Source organism: Larus michahellis, chromosome 7 (genome assembly GCF_964199755.1).
Source record: "Larus michahellis chromosome 7, bLarMic1.1, whole genome shotgun sequence".
Lineage (NCBI taxonomy): Eukaryota > Metazoa > Chordata > Aves > Charadriiformes > Laridae > Larus > Larus michahellis.
The window spans coordinates 46,660,601-46,673,270 of NC_133902.1; the positions used below are offsets into that span (position 1 = coordinate 46,660,601).

General features: G+C 38.2%; 1 protein-coding gene across 1 annotated transcript in view; it reads left to right on the forward strand.

The window, feature by feature from the left end:
- Positions 1 to 2,580: 2,580 nt before the first annotated feature.
- The window catches only part of RALB (RAS like proto-oncogene B), a 53,858-nt gene continuing 43,768 nt past the window's right edge, over positions 2,581 to 12,670 (forward strand). Inside the window, exons 1-2 of the mRNA XM_074594684.1 lie at positions 2,581 to 2,714; positions 7,218 to 7,370. The gene's annotated coding sequence lies outside the window, so the exon portion shown is untranslated. The remainder of the gene's footprint in view (positions 2,715 to 7,217; positions 7,371 to 12,670) is intronic.

A 12,670-nucleotide genomic window follows, 5' to 3' on the forward strand; every position in this document is an offset into this window, starting at 1 on the left:
CACCAGTGTAACTCAAATGTCTTTATTGGTATCATGTCTGTTTGCCATTGCCCAGCATTCACAGTCTGATATTGAAGTGACTGTTCCCCAGCTAGTCTGTAATTATCTAAACCCACATAGTCGTATGGTCCACTCATACCCCAACTAGATTGCAGTCAAATTATGTGCTTTAAATAAATAAGATCTAGTCTGACTGACAAGAAAGACTGTGCCATTTTTCTTCATGAATAGCAAAAAAAGTCTGTAATAACACATGTATATAGAAAGTGCTGCTGGGAATAGTTGGGAATGGAATGAGCCAGTTTACTCTGTGATGCTTTGATTTGTAGCCTATTTTGCTCTATGTCATCTTCATCTGTTCTCTTCAGCCTCACGTGATTTTTGTATTTGCCATATATACACTTTGTCCAAACACAGTTAGGTTTGCTGTGTGTTTGGAATTACTGTGATTTACAGAATCACACCCAGGGGCATGATTCAAAGGAGCAGCATTTATTACAGAAAAACATTGCATGCTGCGAACACAAAAATGCTTCTACACTGCTTGAGTTCCAACTTAGTCCTGCTTGATTAATCATGGATTTTCTCATACCTGGAGCTTTGTGTAGGAACGAGGGACATCTAGTGGCTCAATAGAATATAGCAGATGAAGATAAAATGGTACATTGTTGTGCAAAGTAGACAATTCAGTGAAAAACAGACTAAATTAAAGAACTTCCCAGTGGTTGAAATGCAATTTGAATATATGAAATTACTTTAGATAAGAGTCAAATAACCTGTGATGAATTTTAGTTTTGTGTTTCTATCTTCTGTGAAAAGGTGAGCTGACTTTGGAACTTACACAGGTTAAGATGTATTTGCTACCTATTTTCAGGAGGACATAATATCCTTTTTTGTTAGGAGAAGCTGGGGTACAGGACAGATGGACAAGAAACAGGGACAAACCACACAACACAACCCTATAAATTTTTTTCTTCCTCCAAATGAACACATTTATTTTATGCATGGTAATTCAGGATGTGATTAATTAGACCAGGTGATACATGATAACTTACAATGACTAAGAATAACTGTGAAGAGCAGTTAAATGGAGAACTTTCCTTTCTCTGCAATGTTTCCTATTTTAATATTTGAATAATGAGTTTCTTTAACAAGCAACCCACTCTGAGTCATATTTTCCTCTCTCTTCTTTGTTCTTATCCTAACCAATAACTACATGGCATCCCAATAGCTTTTATTACAAAAGATGAGATGCACGTTGTAGAAATAATAATATATGCATTGAATTGTACACTTTTTTGTATTGTGAGCCTGTGTTTGTATTAGGTTTGCCATTCAGTGTTTTTCTAGTCCGTACAGAAAGTCCAAATGGACTATGTCAGTCTATTGTGCTGCTCAGAACAGGGACAGTGCTTCACCTCTCCTGGAATAACAAAAATTGAGAGACCAACATCAAGCAGTCAAGGGCTGTCATCGCTGAATGTCTCTCACTCCTATCCTAACTCCACAAAGCAACTAATTCAATTTATGCAGATGGAGCTGAAGTATTTTGGCTGGACCATATGACTAAAGAAGGCAGCCTATATATAAAAAGGGAGGCTTCTCTGCAAATAAGAGCAAATCATTGCCAAATATTAAGACAAATACTCTGAAGAGAGCAACAGGAGGCATTCTGTCTCACCTGAGATGCTGATAAAACCTGGAAGCCACAGGAGTGAGATCAGACTGAGAAAAGACATATCACTTGTTATTTTGCAAAGATGTGTAACTCAGGAGGTTTTGTTAAGGGTATGAAGTGATGATAAAGAAAACCCTTTGCTAAAAAAGTGGATTTTTTTCTTCCCTTTTCTCTCTGAATAGGCTAAACTACAAACTTGTAGGCCTTGGTGAAACTAAGAAAACCATGAATACGCAAGCGAAGGCATCCCCCATTCTGACACACCGGTTGCAGGTCCATATCCAATGCTAAGATTCAGAGAGGGATTCTCAGCCTACGTATGTGCTATGAAATGATACAGGAACATTATTTAAACACTGCTGAGATTGCATTAGGAGCTTGGGACACTGAGATTGGGTCCAGTGGTTCAGGCTGATGTTGGAGGGGGTTGAATTTACCATTTATTGTTTCATCAAGGTACACTGGAAGCAGGGACTTAATATTAACATCCTACGATTAATGAATAGTGAACACACTGAGTATACAATAGCCCCTGGATCATCAAGATTATTGAAAGTATTTCTTCAGAGAGAGATGTTAGCAGCCTTTATTTATGTGATAGAGTTTTCAGGTTTTAAACTCCTGAAGCTTTAGGTGCACTAGCATGCACAAATTTATATTGTTGAGGTCCCGTTTATCTCCAGATTTGTTTCAACAACAGTTCAACGTAGAGAGAAGTTACAATGAAGAAAGCTTTCAATGTATTTTTCTATTTGGACCTCTTGTGAAGGCTGCATTTAGGATGTGAACACAGATACACCAAACCCCTGTTGCTGACAACATTCAAACTGCACTTACCAGTATTAGTGAAAAATGAACTGAATGTGTTTTAGCTAGCAAATAATCAAGTCTCTTTATTTCAGACACTTTTGGGAAAGAATGGTAAAGCCAAGGTACATCTCACCATATGAAGTAGCCTGATGCAAGTGTCGTCAACTACCAGAATGAAGAAAAAGAAGCGGGCTGGCATTTTAACGGATGTTTATTAAATGACAAGGTAATGACTTCTTAAATCCCTACTTACCTTTGCTACTACAAGGTTTTGGTTACCATATTACCACTTTACTGATTAATAGAGCAGTACAAAATGAATCTAAAGTTACATGAGCTTTAGACTGAATAATGTCCCTTGTGAAAAGATCTAGGAAAAATCAGCAGTCCTGTACTGACCCAAGATTAGGTGAAAAGAGCGTGTGTTTTGGGGAAGGGCTGGAGTATGCCTTGCACAGATCGTGAGCAGAAAGGGTAAATGAGAGAGCTGAGACTCAGCACCTGACATCCTTCAAGCGTAAGGTCTGTTAAAATGCTGGAAATCAGCCTAGGACTCCTCTGCTCTTACTTCTGTTGATGTTGGAGTGCCAACAGCAAGAAAGCTATGACTACTCAACTCAGGCTTCCACTCCCGCTGCCCTAGTGCTTTGCCCCTGGCCTTATGCAGGGATGGGTACATATTTACTAACTAGTACAGGCAAACACAAATTTCCATTGACTAATCTTCCTCTGGCAAGGTGAGTCATCATATAGAAAAGGTTGTTTCTGCTTGTTCTCTGTTCAGATTATAATCCACTCAGGGCTCCAAAAAAGGCCAGGCCAGTAGCTTCAACACCTATGACCTTCTCTGTTCTCCCATAGTAACAGAGGGAAACTTGGTAGCTACAAGCTTTCTGCTTGCAGAAAGATCTTCCTTGGAAATTACTTTGAAAGAAGCTGGCAAGGATCCTGGTAAGAATTTAGCCTTTTCTGCCCGTGTTTCTCCATCTGTCAAAACAAGGCATAATGCTTCCCTGCTTCACAACGGTATTGTGAGGATTCATCAGTTAACATGTTTACATCATTAAATGTGATTTCCTATTCAAAATCACCTAGACTTTAGTTCTTAGGAACACAAACTCATATAACCCTTCTTAAAGATCTTTTCCCTTTTTTCACACATCCATATTCCTCTTTTCTCTCTGCTGCTGCAAAACACCGTTGCTGCTAGTGTTATTCTCGGACACCTGAGAGCAATTTTAAGTGTCACACTGAATTTTCCTGACCAATTAAATAATCATCAAAGAAAAATAATTCTTCTCCAATTTCTGTTTTCCCTTTTTATTGGTGTTGGAAAATAATTTATACCTCATAGTGCTCACTACTAAAATTTCTCATCACTGCTTCAACTCCTTGGTACTGTCATGAAGAACAACCTTTGCATGTGTTTATAAAGCATCTTTTAGGCCAGAGAATTAATTGTGATCGAAACTGGAGTTATCTATAAAAACAATTCCAGTATATATATCATGTGTTGCCTGTGCTCGTATGCTGCAGGACATACCTCTTTTAATGAAAAGGCAACTTTCTCTGGAATGGAACAGTAGGAGACCAAAATATCTGCACTGTCTTAAATGTGAAGTGTACTATCCAACTGAAATTGCACAGGGAACCGAAGAAAGCAAAATGATCTGCAAGCTCCTGTAATCACCTTCATGCCAGAACTGGCAAGATATTTTTAGCTATGGCACATTGTTGAAGATTTATTTAGGGATGTGAGAGGTATCCAAATCTAGGTGGTGACCATTTTAGTTATGGTCCTTCTGCCTTCTCATCATCCAAGTCATCCTCCCACAAATAACCTTGCCTGACCTGTGAAACAACCCTTTTTTTTCTCCCTCCCTGCCATGATCCCTTTTACTCCTGCTCATCGCCGTCTCTCCTACTGCCTTCTATAAAACTATAAACTTGGATTTTCCTCCTTTCCCCATATTGTAGTTCCCTCCCACCTTTTTCACAGCTCCAAACTACTTTCCCATCCAGGTTTACTACCAGATTCTGTATGTTAACGTGGGGAAACACCCCAACCTTATATATGCACAGAGGAACGTGAGTTACACTTCATATGGACTTCACAGTCAGGGTGGTCAAACCCTTAAACAGGATGCCCATTGAATGTCCACCCTTGGAGATGCTCGCACCTGGACCAGGCAAGGCGCTAAGCAGCCTGACATAAGTTTGAAGATAGCCCTGTTTTTGAGTGGGTAAAGGGCCAGATGATCTCCAGTGATTCCTTCTAATAAAAATTATTTCATGATTCTGTAAGTCTGAAGGAAAATAGGAAAAGGAAGCAACACACAAGAATCTAAGAGAAAGATGATCTTCTGGCAGGAAGAAAAAAGGAATACAACAAACCAAACTGGAGCTGTGCACAATTATTCTGCATTTCATCTTGCTTGCACTGAAGTAATTCAGGATGAAGTCAAATGCATGTTAAAATCAGTAGAGAACCAAAAAGAGAATCAACACGAATGCGCCTGTGGTTAGTCTAGGCTTGCTTCATCTGTCTGGACTCAAGGCCTGGTTACCTAATGTGTGTGTTGTCTTCAGAATATCCCCAACTGGAATATTCCAAGGTACCATCTGTTGTATTTCCTGCAGATTCAGATTAGGAGCACAATGCCGGCAGTACCCCATCTCCTCAGAGCTTGGGCTGAGCAATGACCCAGGTACTGCAGCCAGATGCGTGCTGTAGAGTAACCTAGTCAGAGGGCTGGAGAGGAGTAGGAACAGACCAGAGGTACCCCCGCTCCCTGCAGCAGTTCCAGTTCCCTCATCCTCTAAACACTTAAAAGTATGATTTGCGTTCCAGTGTGTGAATACATGAAACATCCAAATAAAATGTTCTGGAGCTGTGACAAGTCTACTCGGTTGTGGGACATCTTCTCTAATCCAGGTGATCACCTATATAGGTTTTATAGCATTATTAAAAATCAAGGTGAAAGCAGAGAAACAGAAATGTAACTACAAACTGTATCCCAGTTTTTGAGAAGGGACTTCACAAATTCTACAAAAGTGAATGTGTTAGTGATCTTAATTCACACTCCTCAACCTCACAAACAACTTACATTTGCCCAATTTGAGATGTCACTATCCTTTACTAGACAGAACAACTAAAGATCCTTGATTCAGAAGTACAAGTAGTTAAAAAAATCCCTTTATGAAGAAAATGGTTTTGTGTTCCAGTTTATTTTGCTACTACTGCTGGTTTATTTGGGAGACACATCATCACTGGATAAACAAGCATTGATAATACCAGTATCCGTACAATAAATATTATATTATAAAGTATTGTTCTTCCACTATCCTCTTATATAGAATAAGTTCCTGAAATCAAAAGTCCAGTAACAAAGGACACAAATAGAACAAGAAATCTGGCAGAACAATATTCCTTTTTAAACAATAGAGCTGCAAGAGCAACACCCTGTTGTACAACTCAGTAGAAGGATACTGACAAATACTGAAACATAAAATGCCCAATCACCAAACTTCTTTAATATGATAAAGTTGCTCCAAACCCAAGTCATTAAACCAAAAGCCAGTACAGGATCTTGAAAACGATGGTAAACTATAATACAGCACTCATGGGTGGCCTTAATACTGAATCTGGGATGAATTACATGAAAAAAAATCACAGCAAATTTTTAACACAAGAAAGAAATCTGAAAGGCAGGGACAATGACTGCCATAACAGAGAATTTAGCAATTCCAAACACAACATAAAAATGTTGTGTGCTTGAAGGCTGTGCTAATTCTTCCTCAGAGAGTGTTTTATGGGATTATAACAGAAATAAAAATATCCCGACAACTTGAGAGAAAAATGAGTGACTTATTAGACCAATTGGTAAAGCTGGAAAGAACAGACAAGCTTCCAGGCATGCAGGTGCTTCTTTGGATCCGAAATAGAAACAGCAAACTTCAAAGCTAAATCCAGGTTAAGAATAATTGTGCTGAGTTAGGACATCTGCTTTGCTTCAAATGTTCTTTAATTTCTTTTTTAAAGGCTGTAAATGATTACCTGGGAAATAAATTTATAACAATATAGCCTTGTAAATGGATTATTATTTCTAAAGTAGGCTTGCAATTAGAAAGGGATCTAAGGAGTAAAACTTACCTCAGCAAATCTGCACAAAATCACATTGACTTTCCATGAGATTTACAAATCTGTTTGCTTAAATTTCTTTACAAAATATTAATGGGATTCCTAAGTCACTTAAGTGCTTCAGAAGATTTTACTATTGCTGAAAAAGGCAATAAACAAGTCAGGGTACTCACAAGGAATCCCTGTTGCTTACACAAACCCAACTGTGGCTGCAGAGCCAGCTATGCCGAGGACTGGTGTATTTGCCTGAACAGACCCAGTAACAAGCTCAAAGCTTAAGACCTGACATAAGCACAGACAACAGACAGTGCCAGGAAACACTAAGTAATGTTCTGAGGTGGCTTGGCTGTTATATGTCTCTTAGGTTATTCCTAATAATGATGTAAATATTGTTTTCTAAGTTTGTCATTTGTATTTATCAAAACTTTTCCCTGGGGAGGGTAGGGAAGGTGAAGCAGAAAAGTAATTTTCTCTTATTGGCCATTCAGTGATTTTTAAGCTGTTAGTTTTTCAATCATCTACAACAGTTTCCTTGTTTTTAGAATGAGCGCATGATATCATATCCTGAGCCCTTCCCTTTTCTTGCAGCCCTCTGAGGCACTAGGAGGAGTCCAGCTACAGTCATCGGGTGAATTGGTCTGTAAAACTGTAGTGGAGTTGCTTCTGCCATCGTCCGCCTGCCTGCCTTATTCATACTCCTTAAGAAATCGCTGCTCTAGGACGAACAACCCTTTAAGCACAGTGAGTATCAGCTAAGAAAGCAAATAATCTACCTAGCTTGTAAAATTGCAAGAGAGAAAGATTGCTTCTCTATGTATGTACGTGTGTGTGCAGTTAGGGACACAAATAAAAGTGAAAGGAGAACTCGCTGACATTTTCCATCACTGAAATGAGAAGAGAAAAGAGATTCCTGGCCCAGTTGGGGTGAGAAAAGGGACAGGAGCAATGCAGGAGGCTCTCAGGGTGTAGAGACTGGATTAAAGGTGTGGGCTAGATGTAGGAAAGGGCCAAAGCACATGTACTGTGCAAGGCAACACATCCATTCGCTGTGGACAGACAGGAAAAAAAGGCTGCTAAAATGTATACACAAGCAGCTGTGTGTGATCACATGGCATTGTATTAATGCTGTATGACAAGCACCTCTTGTTTATTCTTAATCTTGCTTGACTTAATGAATGCAGTAGTACTAGCTAGTAATAAGCAAAATAAAAGGAGAATAAAAGAACTAATTTTCTGCACTAATCTCCACTCATCCCTAAAGCATACAGGCCAAGTAAACATGAACACTGAGTCATTGATCCTTTATAGTATAGCTACATAACCCGAGGTGCTGGCGTTGTTACTTCTGCACTTCTCCATCTTGGTCTTTAGCTCTGAAATGCAGAGTTAAAGGCTCTGCCACTCATGGTGGAGGGCCTAAGGTTTTGTCTAGACGTCTCTGCAAGGCTAATTTAGTAGAAACTTGTAAAATATATCAATAATATATTTATAGTGTAGGAATAGCTTAGTATGATCCAGAATTTGCAGCGTAAAAAATGTTACAATGAAAGTAAATAATCAGCTTGCATTTATAGCTACCGAATGATACTTCAGAATTTATTTATTAACCTAGAAAGTTGCTTTTAGAAGGACAGAAAATCTGAATTTTCCTGTACATATTGCCCTGGTAGAGTACCAAACACCAGCTTCATTCCAAAGTTGTAAAATGTTTATGACCATGCTTTACCTAAAGGCCTCGCTCAGTTTTGAATGGAACCAACAGAAATTGTGAATGTTTAAGATAACAGTAACTTGCTTCAGAAAAGTGCAATTAAGTTGTGTCCTTTCCCCAAACTTGTGAGGCAAGCAACTGTACAGAAACACATAACCTTTGAATATGTCATCAATCACACTAGTTTTTCAATTTTTTTTTTGTTCACTGTGGTTTTGATCAGCTCACTCACAGGCTTACAGCACAATGTTAGTAAAAATCATTGCTTTTTGTTATCTGCTAAACTGCATTGTGAGGTAAAATTTTCTCTTCAGTTAAAAGCTGCTGGACTTAATTTTATGACAGAACAAACCTGCCGTTTTCTACAACATATTTATGATAAGAGTAGAAGGATGCTAAAGTTGTGCTCCTGTGCTGCTCGGTCTAGCCTCAGGAGCATCGAGATTGCTGTACTGGAGGCAACTATTGCTCCACCTACTCCAGGGTTCTGCCTCCAACAGTGACCTGGATTAGGTGCTTCTGATACAGTTGTCAGTAAGTCCAGAGTGATCTGCCGTCGAACAGGCTTCTTAGGAGATTTTTTTAAATGGCTATCAGCTATTAGTTGACTTGTACTGTGCAACATATGGGGGTTTTAACTCTTTCAGTTCATAAAATGTCACAGTGGATATTCATATTTCCATATAAATGTTTGTTTCTTGAATTCACTGAGATCTTGGTTCCAACAATGTCATGTGGCAATAAGTTCACTAAAAATTGTGGGTTTTCAAACAAACATTATTATTTCCTTTCTCCGAATTTACGTCTGCTGCCTTTTGCTTCCATTAGATGTAAATTTGTTTATACATCATAGGAGAAAAAAATTCACCATACTCTTTTAATTGTGCACTTTACTGAAGAATAACAATGTATTTTTATTCTTAGTTATAGTTTGGTCTGTCTAGTTTGTGGCTATGCTTTTTTTCAATTTATAAAGTCTTTTCAAGGGCTTCACCCATAGTTTTTCCTGTAGTTAATTATTTTGTTGTCATGCTTAAAAAAATCAAAGATGAAAGAGATGTGAGTTTCCTTTATAGAAACCACCCAGCTCTGTTCATGTATCCTGTTTATACATGTGTTTAATAATAAATTTTCCACCACCTTACATCCAAGAAATGTTAGGTGTGCAGCAAATGTTTAATTAATTACTCTTACAAAGAACTTGTGAGGTAGGTTCTCTCATTTTACAGGTGAGACAAAGAGTGAGGCAGTTAAATTAAGTGACTTGCTTAATATCACACAGTGAGTCAGTGCTAACACTGAAAATAGAGTTTATGTCTTCTGGTTCCTTGCCCTGTATTTTAATCATCAAACCAGACTTAACTCTAAAGTTGAATGAACTCCTTAAATGATTACAATAATTGTTCTCAATTTTGCATTGGAGTATTATGTTTTAGTCAGCTAAGCAGTTGAAATACTTGTGAAAGTTTTCCTTGCTTAGGACTTTTTCAGTCTTTGTTGTTCAGATATTGCTGAATATGTTTTCTTTATAGTAATCCTGAACTCTAAAAATACACTCAAGCAGATCTCTGCAAAAAAAATAAGGAACACACTTAAAACCTTCAGCGATCTCTTTGCTGTCAATGTAGCAATGCTCTTTTTCATACTCTCACCAGCAGTTCCTCTTAATAATACCCATAGCTTTAATTAATGGAGCATAGTTATTGCCCTACAGAAAGGAAGAGATAGACTGCTGGTTACACTGTCATGACTAGATGAAAATGTAGCCTGAAGCACAAAAGAGCAATTGTGTCTTAAGCAATATCTGCTTAGAAGTGCAGTTCTGAAATACATGCTGTGTCATCTCTGAATAGACCGGTACATAAAGAGCTGTGATCCTTGAAAACATGTTTAAATTAATAGTACCCGTGTTCAGGCTAATGGTATGCTCCAGCAGGTTTATAGCTTTACTGATATAGTCCACATATTTGTTTATACTGATAGGACATATATAAATTTTTCCAATCTTCACTATTTTACCTGTTTGATAGTGCTCTTCAATATAGGAAAGAATAAATGGTCCAGAAAATATGTATGTAGGCATAAGATAGAAAGAGGCTCAGGAGAGGGAATGAAGAAATAATATTGCCGTGGCTTGCTCCCTATTAAACCTGGGTATAGACACAGTTGTCTCTTACACAGCCTTATACAATGCTTTGTATCATACAATATTTTTGGTGTGTGTGTGTGACAAGCAGCACAAGGCTGTGGTCAGTCCCAAGATTTGTATAAAGACTTCTGCCATATGTAATGAATAGGGCATTGATGTGCAAGCAGCCTTCCAACATAATTGCAATTTAACAATAAAATACCTTAAAAATTCAAACTGCTTCATTGCTGGATGCAAATAAAGCTCCTAGGTGGTAAAATCAGTCAGTAAACATTGGCATGCTGTATTTATGGAAATAACTAAAGTAATTTAACATGTTGTTCTTGTAAAGAAGGGAGTCACATCTTGCCTACTGAACTGGGGGCTAGACAGAAGGTTCCAGGTAACAAGCCAAGGAGAGATGTTCCAAGAAGGCCATTCTGTTTCCTCTCCTGGGTCAATACTTCTAATTTACCATGTTGTTTTCCTTTTGGGTTTATCTTCTCTTTAAAATGTTAACTATCGGCGTATTTTACACTTTGCCACTAGGGCTCTGTCATCAGTGATCAGCTGTCCAATGTTGGCCAGTGTACTGCTCCAACTTTGCTTCCAACAGTTTCTGTTAGAGACTAAGGTGTTTTTCTCAGAGACTTCAGAAAATGGCCCAATGCCAAGTGATGAGCAGTTTGCAAGACAGCACTGTGTCTGCGCCCATCTACCAGGGCTAGAGATGCTGCCTTTCAAAGGGGTTTTTGAAAACCAGGCAGGAGTTGTCCAGTACAAAGTGGACAGAGAACACGCTTCTGTGACTTTCACAGACTTTGAAACCAAACCCAAGAAAGCAATGCAAATAACTGAAATATTTCTGTGGCACTTCACTCATGTCTCCTTTTATCCATAGTTGCTATTATTAACTTATAAAATGTAATGGCAATAATGTTTGAGAAGCTCAACATTTTTACCAAGCATAAGATAATATTTGTGAAAAACAGGTTTTGAAATTTTAATGTGCCTAGGTGTTCTCTTCTAGGCGGGAAATAGGAAGAAGACTTTGTGATCTGTGTGTCTGATCAAAACTAACCAAACCAGTAGAAATGCACATACAGTTCATGGGCAGAGAATCCTTTTCAGCAACAATTCAGCTAATAGGTACAAAGAATGAGTCAGCTTGAGAAAATGAGAAATTTTTTGGGATAATCTGAATGAGAATGGAGGATGCATAATACAGTATTGTATTTGAGAAGAGCTCTGACAAAATATGGGCCTTGAATTTTGGATGTAGACAGTTATACTTGCTCCATCTATTACTAAAGAGAACGGAAAATAAGCCAGCCTTTATGATTAAGTAGACATCACACTATTTTACATAATTAACTTTATTTAGGATCCTACCTTCAGTGAAAGCCTTGATGTGTCCTGCCTACCTTAGTAATCTCATTGCTAGTCACCGCATTTTAATAGGTCTATCGCAGCCTTGTTGTGTTGATTCCGCACAGAAAGAAAACATTTTAGGAATTTCAGTTCTTCAAGCAGTGGGGATTATAGGCATGGTAACAGTACATGTTTGTGAAAGGTATATGCTGTCTGCCTTCATTCCCCATACAACAGTGAGAGGGAAACTGAGGTACAACCATAGCGCTAGTCGGAAGAGGTAATAAATTAATATATTATTACGTAGATTTGATTCACAGAATTGAGAAAGCATTTGTGGTAATATGGTGCTTATACATTACAGCCAGAAAATGAAACAGAAAAGAAAGTGAAGAAAGATGTATAATGAGGGAGTAGGCTAGTTTAGTGCCATTATGCAAACACAGTGAAAGGTACAAAGGTAAGAAATGCCACAAGTAACAAAAACCATCCAGTATCAGTTACCTGCAATTATATTAATTATAAAAGGTGGAGTTAGCAATGCAGGCAAGGTACATTTTTTCCAACATTCCTTATTATGTGTTAATTATGGCACTGTAAAGATCCAAAAATCTTGGATCGTACAACTTGCAAAAAACCACTAGAATGTTTCTTGCTGGAACTAGGTACAGTGAGGCAAGAACAAGCTGAAACTGTAAATATGGGGAAGGACTTCTGAAGGACTTCTCTGTTCAATAAAAGAAGCAGTTTCTGCTGAAACTAGTTTTGCTTGAGGAACTAATTTGTGGTTCCAAGTGTCTTTCAGTGCTGACAGCTGAAGAAGGTAGCTCT